The sequence below is a fragment of the Monodelphis domestica genome, chromosome 1 (assembly GCF_027887165.1).
Source record: "Monodelphis domestica isolate mMonDom1 chromosome 1, mMonDom1.pri, whole genome shotgun sequence".
Taxonomy (NCBI): Eukaryota; Metazoa; Chordata; class Mammalia; order Didelphimorphia; family Didelphidae; genus Monodelphis; species Monodelphis domestica.
Genome location: NC_077227.1, coordinates 438,327,612 through 438,337,611, shown reverse-complemented (window position 1 = coordinate 438,337,611; position 10,000 = coordinate 438,327,612). Strand labels below are relative to the sequence as shown.

Here is a 10,000-nt window from a genome sequence, read left to right as displayed (position 1 = left end):
TCTCGAGGCTGACGGTCCTTAAGACAAGTATGCAGCTAAGTTGCTAAGGTAAGTCTCCCTCCGATGAGGGCATATTGTGGTTCTTTGCCCGAAACCCTTTTTATCCTCCTTTGACTTGTTTTGAACCAAAACCAAACGGGACCGGACAGACCTTTAGACAGCTACCCCCGACCCGAGCAGCACCGCCACGGAGCCATTAGCCAATGACTTCGGTGTATCGGTAGGTTCCTTGCCACTCGAAGTCTTCAAGTAGGGGACTGGATGGCCACTTGTCAACAATGCTCTGAACCAGGCGAGGAATGGTCCAGATGACCTCTGACATCCGTTTTAACTCCAGAAGGCTAGAATTCTACTTGATATCCAATCAAAAGGGTGGTAGTGGGCTGGGTATGTGTGGGTGTGGAGGGGGGGAACCACAGAGGGATAATGACAAATTCTTTGCTTCTCTAAACAATTCAGTTCCTTTCCAAAGTTACTTTCTGGTGTAAGTAGGAAGCTTAGGATCCAGAGGTACAGCTAACACAGTCTCGTTACAAGAAAGTGCCGCTGTTATTGTGAGCAGTTTTGATACAGCCAAATCAAAGTGAAGATTTGAAATAGCTTTTTTGAAAGCCCAAGCTGAAGTCATAAATTATTCTGCACCATGATTCTTTCTGATAGTAAAACCATACCTCTTTGCCTGACATTGCTGAAATGTGGAAAAGTGAAAGTTAAAAATAAAATGAACCATTTAAATCTCTCCTGTTGAGAACTCCAGATAGACATCAAGGCCAGGCCATAGGGGTGCCTATCAATTAGACTTCACTGTTATCATCAGATATTATTGGTCTATTGCCAATTGTGATCATACAGGGTTCAGGCAGGGTCACGAGGAAGAGTCCTGAAAAATGATAGGAAGATTCCAAATGACGGGAACGAGAGGGATAATGACTTGGCAGGACTCATGTGGGAAAAACCGTTCTTCAGCTCCCACGTGTGTTCCTTGGAAACCCAACCCTGTGACTTCTAAGTTAGGAAGTTTAATTTTTCACCCTCTTCAATGGAGTAAGAAAAGATACTGTATTGAACTACAGTGGGGATATTCAATCAACCTATTTGTCGGTGTATTTCTCAGTGCAGAAAAGAAGAGCAAAACCCCAGCACTAAGTCATTCCAGCAAGTTTGCTGAATTTACCTGGGAATTCTCCTCAGCAGTTAATTCCCCAAACCCTACCCTAGCATTATCAATGCTACACGGACAACAATTATAGCCTCATCTATTTCACAGCCTTGAGTTTCCACAGAGAGTGATTTAATAAAGTAGGAAGGAGGTTAGTTCCCTCCTTGGTACATCCCAGGCAGCCCTGACTCTCAGCTCCATAGCTGTTTGGTTTGGAAAACAGAGCTGTAGTTGCCAGTAAGGTTTAGAATTTGCCTGCCAGACAAGGGAATCTCTGCGAAGATTATTTTCCCTCTTGGGAGGCAAAACACAGATGGGGGAGTTAGGAGTCTTACAATATTTAGCTGCTACATTTGTGGTAGGAATTCTGCCGTCTGAATATTTGGAGTTTCTACATGACCAGCTTGGCTTCCCTGTAGACAGGCTCTGGTAAGCTAGTTAGGATGGATGGGCTTAGGTAGACTGGTTAGGATGTGAAAGGTAGGAAGTGAGGGGGAGAGAACTGATCTTTTTTTAGAGGACCTTTGGACCTGGCAGAAAGAAAGGAAGGAAGGAAGGAAGGAAGGAAGGAAGGAAGGAAGGAAGGAAGGAAGGAAGGAAGGAAGGAAGGAAGGAAGGAAAGAAGGAAGGAAGGAAGGAAGGAAGGAAGGAAGGAAGGAAGAAAGAAAGAAAGAAAGAAAGAAAGAAAGAAAGAAAGAAAGAAAGAAAGAAAGAAAGAAAGAAAGAAAGAAAGAAAGAAAGAAAGAAAGAAAGAAAGAAAGAAAGAAAGAAAGAAAGAAAGAAAGAAAGAAGGAAGGAGGGAAGGAGGGAAGGAAGATGGAAGGAAGGAAGGAGGGAGGGAAGAAGGAAGGAAGGAAGAAAGGAAAGAGGAAGAAATGAGGGAGGGAGGGAAGGAAGGAAGAAAAGAAAGAAAGAAAGAAAGAAAGAAAGAAAGAAAGAAAGAAAGAAAGAAAGAAAGAAAGAAAGAAAGAAAGAAAGAAAGAAAGAAAGAAAGAAAGAAAGAAAGAAAGAAAGAAAGAAAGAAAGAAAGAAAGAAAGAAAGAAAGAAAGAAAGAAGGAAGGAAGGAAGGAGGGAAGGAAGGAAGGACCTTTGGACCTGGCAGAAAGGAAGGAAGGAAAGAAAGAAAGAAAGAAAGAAAGAAAGAAAGAAAGAAAGAAAGAAAGAAAGAAAGAAAGAAAGAAAGAAAGAAAGAAAGAAAGAAAGAAAGAAAGAAACAACCACCTGAAAGGGAGCCTGATGAGGATTAAAAGCACCATTTGGTGAAAATGTGACTATGACAACAATGCCACCTGGAGACATTGCTCAGAGCACATCTCCTGAATCATCTCATTTAGCCCTGTGGCAATGGGAGGGCAAGAGACCTTCAATTCAACAAACATTTCTTAAGCATCTACTCTGTGCCAGGCACTGTGTTAAATGTAGGATGAAAACAGAACAATCCCTAAAGTTAGGGTGGGGAGTGTGGGGAATGGGGAGAGGAGGGAGCAGGGAGAAAATACAACATGTTTGTGAACGTGAAAATACAAAGTAATTTCAAGAAGAAGACAGTGTGGGGTACAGGGTGGGGGAGTTGGTGGTTAGAGAGACAGATGTGTAGAAAAGAGGACCTGACCTCAATACACTTCCTAGCTATGTGACCCTGGGCAAGTCACTTAACCCCAATTGCCTTGCCCTTACTGCTCTTCTGCCTTAGAATTGATATTTGTATTGATTCTAAGACAGAAGATCAGTGTTTAAAAAATAAAAAATAATGGGGTGCAAGAGGGAATTCACAAAGGCCTCATGTAGATTGTCAACTGAGATATGCTTTCAAGGAAATCCGGCATTCTCTGAGGCAAATGGGAAGAGGGATGCACACTGGACAGGGGGGACCTATTTAGGAAGGGGTGGGGGTGACAAGGAAATGGCATGTTGTGTCTAAGGACCAGATAGCAAGTTAATTTGACTGCAATAGGGAGTGTATAAATTGGAGTGTTATAAAATGACTTCAAAGCTAACCCATGGAGGGCTTTAAATGCAGGCTGAGTTCCTATTTTATCATAGAGATAGTAGAGAATCATACAAAATTTTTGAGTAGGGGGTTTATATGGTCACATCTGTGTTTTAGTAGTGTCAATTTAGCAACTTTATGGATGGCATGAAGAGAGGAGAGACTAGAGGCAGAAAAATCAGTTAGGAGGATATTGCAATGATTCAGGCTAGAAGCAGGAGCAACCAGGTGGCTCAGGGGATAGAACAGGCCTGGAGATGGGAGGACCTGGGTTCAAATCTGGCTTCAGACACTTCCTAGCTATGTAACCCTGGCCTAGCCACTTTACCCCAATTTCCTTGCCCTTACTGCTCCTCTGCCTTGGAACTGATATTTAGTATTATTCTAAGACAGACGGTAAGGTTTTTAAAAAGTGAGAGAAACAAAATTCAGAGAGTCTAAACTTTAACATACGAGACTACTTGTGGGAAAATGGCATGGATATGAGAAATGATGTGGAGGTAGGATACAAGACTTGACAATAGATTGGATATGGGGGTTGAGGGAAAGGCAAGAGCCAAGGATGGTCCTAAAGTTATTGGATGACTGGAAGGCTCACTGGGATGACAACCGAAGTAGCAATGTTTGGAGGACTGGTAAGTTTTCTGGAGAAACACAATGAGTTCTATTGACTGAATAATCAGGCTCATTCCATAGGTGGGATAGTTGAACCATAGGAAAGTTAAGTGGTTGACTTGCTGATTGCCATGCTACATCTTGAGGCAGAAAGGGAGGGAAATATTTAAATATAAAAAACCATAAATCTGTAGGTAATTGAGGAAGTTCACTGATTTTCAGCCTTGCACACTTATCACTCTGTCAAGGCACACTGCCATTTTTTACTCCTTAGACTGGACAAACTGCACCTATCTTTGCTCTATACTCTGCCACCAAGGTGTGAATTTTCAGGTATTTAACCTTGGCATACATTAGACCTCTTGTAGGATAAAAAACAATTAGCTGAAGCTCTTTGGGATTGTTGATGAAAGTGCAGAGGTGTTCCGTGGTGAGAAGATGTACCTTTATACCTTGGAATAGTTTTTAGGTCACATGAACTGGGACTAGGCCCGCAAATTTATATCAAAGAATGAATTCTGTTGTATGGAGAACAAGAAAGGGCACAGTTACTAGGGGAAAAAAAATAGGATTTAACTTTTCTATGCTTCCTTTTTTAATATTTTCACAAGCCTTTCTACTTGACTTCTCATAGCCCTGAAATTAGACCATTTCCCCATGGATCGTAGGCCCCAAAGAGTTAATGTCATTGCATCAATGTCTAGGTGGAGTGTAATAAAATGTGATTAGTTGGTTGAAAATGTGTAACTTCTCAATAGGTTAATTCAATCCTCGAACCATTCACAGAGGTCTGAAACTCCATTGACATACTGTTCATTTTCACATATCCACAGAGAATCTGATGCAGTCAAAGGAGGAACAGTGCACTATGATGTAGGTCTGTTAAGACACAGAAAAAGAGTGGGGAGTCAGTCATCTTATCCTCTGAGCCTGGTGAATAGGGCTATTGCATCCTAAGGCCATTGGTTGGGAAGGGAAGGTACCCCTTATCATTGGGAGGCCATTCTTCAGAAAGATATTCAAGAGACAGTGTTTAGAGACAAAATAGATCCTCAGTTTCCAGGAGAGTTTTGAGTCCATGGAAAGGCACTGACAGAGGAGGACAGTCAGGGCATAAGGGGACCAAGGATTCTATGATTTGAGCACCAGTTGAGGTGGCTAAGCATTTTGACCTGAAAAAGAGAGGTGGGGATAAAATGGGTATCTTTAAGTAGATATACAGGTGGTATGATGGAAAGAGTGGCTGGACAAAGAGTCAGGGACACCTTCATTCAGGTTCTGCCTCATACCTATGCTAGCTTTGTGACTCTAGGCAAGTCAATTAACTTCTCAAAGTCTCAATTTCTTTATCTGTAAAATGGGACAATCCTTTCTTCCCTTGGTTGTAGTAAAGATAAAGGAGCCCCATATGTAAAGCATTTTGCAACCTTAAAATGCTATGTAAATGCTAGCTATTATTGTTATTCAAGTAATTTAAAGGCCTTTCAGATGAAAGAGCAATTAGATTTGGTCTACTTTGTCCCAGAGGGCAGAATCATGAACAATTGGAAGTAGAGGTTGCAGACTCAACATAAGGGAAAACTTACTAATAATTAGAGTTGTCTAGAAATGGAATGGATTGTCTAGGGAGGTAGTGGGTTCCTTTATCCCTCCTCCTTTTTAAAGTTTTATTGCCTTTTATTTTGATGTCGCAGTCTTTCCCTCTTAACTGCTTCCCACCTCCCACCCTGCCCCCCCATGCAATGAAACTATCTTTATAAACAAAAAAACCCAACATATTTAGTCAAAACCAGTGGATATAGTTGTGTAGCTAGGTAGTGCAGTAGATTCAGGAAGACCTGAGTTCAAATCCAGCCTCAGATAATTATTAGCTGTATCACCCTGGGTAAGTAATTTAACCTTGCTTGCCTCAGTTTCCTCATCTGTCAAATGAGCTGGAAAAGAAAGTGGCAAGCCACTCTGGTATCTTTGCTAAAAAATCCCAAATGGAGTCATGAAGAGTCAGGTACAACTGGAACAACTCAACAATGCATATAGTTATGGCATCTGATCACATAAACCATATTCCATATCTGTAGTCCTCCACCTCTCTACTGTGAGGGAAAAAGGTATGTTTCATCATCACTCTCTAGGACTGGATAATCATTAGAAGTGATCACAGTTTGACTGCTTTCTAGTCTTGTCTTCATTTACAATATGGCGGTCCTCGTGTATATATATATATATATATATGTATATATATATATATATATAGATAGATAGATAGATAGATAGATAGATAGATAGATAGATAGATAGATAGCACTCCTTTGATTCTCCTTCAATCTTCATCCATTCATCCAAATTTTTCCATTCTCTCTCTGAATTTCTCAGATTGGCTCTTTTTATGGCATGACAATAGTCTTTAACATTTGTATAGGGAAAGGAACTGAACCTGGCATTTTATTAGCGTGAGAAACTCTTAAGAAAGCCACTTCTACTAGGGCAGGTCGAATTGAATGGCATAAGCAGTGGCACCAAGAAGCTGTATCAAGCTTGCCTGGAGTCATTCTGCCAGTGCATGTCAGAGATAGATCTTAAACTCAGGTCTTCCAGGCTCTTGAGGTCAACTTTCTATCAATTCTCTCATATGCCACTCGATATATTTGTCTATTCCCCTTTGGATGTGCCAAATTGGTTTCCAGTTGTTTTGCTTATGGGATCCTTTTCAGAGGAAGTCTTTAGATACAAGTTGGAAGACTATTCTTCAGGAATGCTATAGATTTGATTCAGTGACCCTTGAAGTGCTTTCCCCATCTCTGATATTCTATGATTTTGGGATCTTTAGAATAACATCAAACCTCCAGGGGTCCTAGTTTCCTCACCTCTAAAACCAGGACAAAAATACTGACATCTAATTCACAGGACTGTTGGTAGGAAAGCTCTGTCTAAATGTTAAAGCAGAGCGTCCCAAAAGTTTTAGTGCAGTTGTAAGCAATTTTTACTTGCATATTGGTCATTATCATAAGAGAATATTCATATAAAACCAAAACTCCCAAATAAAAACATAAATAAACTAATGTGAAAAATAGTTTGTTTTGATCTGAGTTCTGACTTCAACATACTTTCTCTGGAGGTGGATAGCTCTCTTTGTCATAAGTCCTTTAGAATTGTCTTGAATTGCTGAGAGTAGCTAAGTCTTTCACAGTTGATCATTGTACAATATTTCTGTTGCTGTGTACAATGTTCTCCTGGTTCTGCTTATTTCACTCTGCATCAGTTCATGTAGGTCTTTCCAGTTCTTTCTGAAATCATTCTGCTCATAATTTCTTAGAGCACTCTGTCCCATACTTCTTTGCATTATTCACCATGCCTACTGGCAAACCTGTTTTCAGAAGATACTTAATAAATGCTTCCTGATTGACTGATAGACTAACTGAATTCTAAATTTTAGATGTCTCCAGATTAGCACAGGGTCTTGTATACTGTAGTTGTTAAATCAATGTTGAATGGAATGAAGTCTGGGATATTATTGGAGCCACTATAGTAGAGTAGAAAGATAATTGCACTTGGGGTTGTAGAATAGAATTATCTGAATTTGAATACTTATTCTACCACATGCTATTTGTATGACCTCAGTAAGTGAATTACTTTTTCTGGGGCTCAGATTCTTTATCTACAAAGTAAGGAGATTGGATTATTGAACTATAAATTTCTTTCCATTTCTAAATCTGTGAGCCCTTTATAGGAGTGTTTTCCTTTAAGGTGGTACGGTAGATAGAGTGCTAGACCTGAAGTCAGGAATGATACAAGTTCAAATTTTGTCTCCGACAACAACCAGCTGTGTGATCCTGGGCAAGTCACTTTACCTCTATCTGCCTCATTTTCCTCATCTGTAAAATGGGGATTATCATAGCAACTATCTCCCAGAGATGTTGTGAAGATCAAAAGAGATAATATTTGTAAAGCAATTTTCAAACCTTAAATCATTATGTAAATGCTATTTATTATTATTGTTGTGTTATAATAATCTAACTTTACAATATCTGCTCCAAACAGGGTACAGTTATAATTGGGTAGTGAAACTTCTTGCCTACAAACTTAAGGGCTGTGGCCACAGACAAGGGCTCTCTAGTCCTTCTGGTCAGATTGGATGTTCATTTCTGACCAATTGAGGTGATAATCTGCTTAGAGGAAATTCAGGTCCTCAAGTTTTTAGACAAGCACTGTTAGCATTAGAGTTGCCTCTTTCTACCAGCTGTGGCACTCACCTCTGTTCCTTCAGACAAGGTAATAGATGTGAAATTGCCTTGAAAGAATAAAGAGCTCTGAAGGTATGAGGGATTACGATTATCCCAGATTTCTGCCCTGCTTCCCTGCATATAGTTGGTGCCTAATATATGTTCATCATTGTTGTTGGTGACTCCTAACTTTTGCACATAATTCTAGCAAGGATTTAACATGCAATATTTATCTAAATCCTTCTAGAATCTATTTATATTTATTTTCAAAAGAAAATGAAAACTGTATTGGCAATTATGCATGGATCCATGACACTGAACCTCTTATAGAACATAAAAACATTGTGGGATTCCTAGTGGCCTAGTTTTAGCTAAGTAACCAGGGAAGAACAATATCCAAAAGCTACCAAAAGGGGTCATAAGGCTATTGGCAAGGCTAGCAGACATTTCCATCGCAGTCATAATAATCTTTCACTTAAGCCTCCTTCCCTAAGAGTTGGAGTTCTGAAAAGAGGGGCTCCAACTGCATGTTTTTCTTCCTGATGTCTTTTCAGTACCTGGGATGGAACATTAAATTCTAAGGCAATAGTACAGTTTTTTAAAAAGGCATAGCAAACATCTTTGAGCAGGGAGCCTTCCTATTTTGGTGGATTCCTAAGCATCTGGAAGCTGCTTGGACAAAGTATCCCCACCTTGGCGTCCATTCCCATTGAACACAGTTCAATTGCTAACTGATAGAGTCAAATTTAGTATTTTCCTTCTACTGAACAATGGATTGATTTGTAATCAGAGGAAATGGATTCAAATCCTGGCTCTCCTTATTATGTGACCTTGAGCAAACTTCTCCATCACTTTTGGCCTCAGTTTCCTCATCTTTAAAATGAGAAGTTTGGGCTAGAAGATCTTTAAGTCCATTTCCAGTTATTCATTCTGTGCCACAGGTGTCCCTGTCCTAATTTTCAAAGTCGTGGAATGGGTTCTCCAGGAAATAGTGATTAATAATCAGAAAATGAATTCTCTTTCCACAGCATCTCTCACATCTGGTCCCTTCTTTGAGTTATGCTTACCCCGCTGACATCTCATTGAGACCATCATTACTTCTCACATGTCTCTGCGATTCTAATCTCTTTTGTCTTCTTCACCTCTTCCTTCTGTGCTCAAGGAGCTTGGATTGTTTACTATAGCCTTCAAGATAAGAATACAAACTCCTCAGCTTGGCACTTAGAACCCTTCATAGCCTGCCTTGTGCCAGCCTCCCAGACTTATTCCATATTACTTCTCTTCGTACACTTTCCAATCCTGCCAAATGAGCCTACTTGCTATTCCCCCAATTTGTCATTCCATCTTCTGTCTCCATTTGGCCAGCATGCCTGAATTCATGCCTGCCTCACCTTTAGTATTAGAGAATCCCTCGCTGCCTTCAAGGCTCAACTCAGGTGCCCCCTCCTGTAGGAAGCCTTTCTCGTTCTCCCTAGCAGTTAGTGTTCTTGTCTTCCTCAGATTATCTCCCATATACCTAGATATCAATAATAGATATAGAAGATCATTTGAGTGAGAAGAACATAAATATAAAAAAGTGACATAATATATGATATAGATATGATAGATCCTTTCTCTATATATACTATATACATACCATATATGTTTATCTATATATACTTATTTGGACATATATTATATATACTATATAGACTTATCTATATAGTAATTTTTACTCTATATACTTATCTATTTTTATATGATTTTTACTCTATATACTTTTTTCTCTATTTTTATTCTATATACTTATCTATTTATAACACATATGTACTCAGCGCATATGCACCCATATGTATACATAAGTATGTAGATTATATATACATCTGTGGTATATTATACATATATTATATATAAAACATAAGTAGTTATCTGTATTTATATTATATCTTTCTGATAGGATTTAAGTACCTTTAAGGCAGAGCATTCTTTTTTTTTTTTAACCTCCCAAAGTGCCTAATAGAAGCACCTCCTTTCCC

At 39.4% G+C, this 10,000-nt stretch overlaps 1 protein-coding gene across 15 annotated transcripts in view; it reads left to right on the top strand.

Moving 5' to 3' along the window:
• ZNF536 (zinc finger protein 536) overlaps positions 1 to 10,000 on the top strand; it is a 622,265-nt gene that overhangs the window by 157,274 nt on the left and 454,991 nt on the right. For all 15 annotated transcript variants that reach the window (XM_056812231.1, XM_007474794.3, XM_007474796.3 and 12 more), the window contains one exon: positions 1 to 48. This exon is cut by the window's left edge and continues 69 nt beyond it. The gene's annotated coding sequence lies outside the window, so the exon portion shown is untranslated. The remainder of the gene's footprint in view (positions 49 to 10,000) is intronic.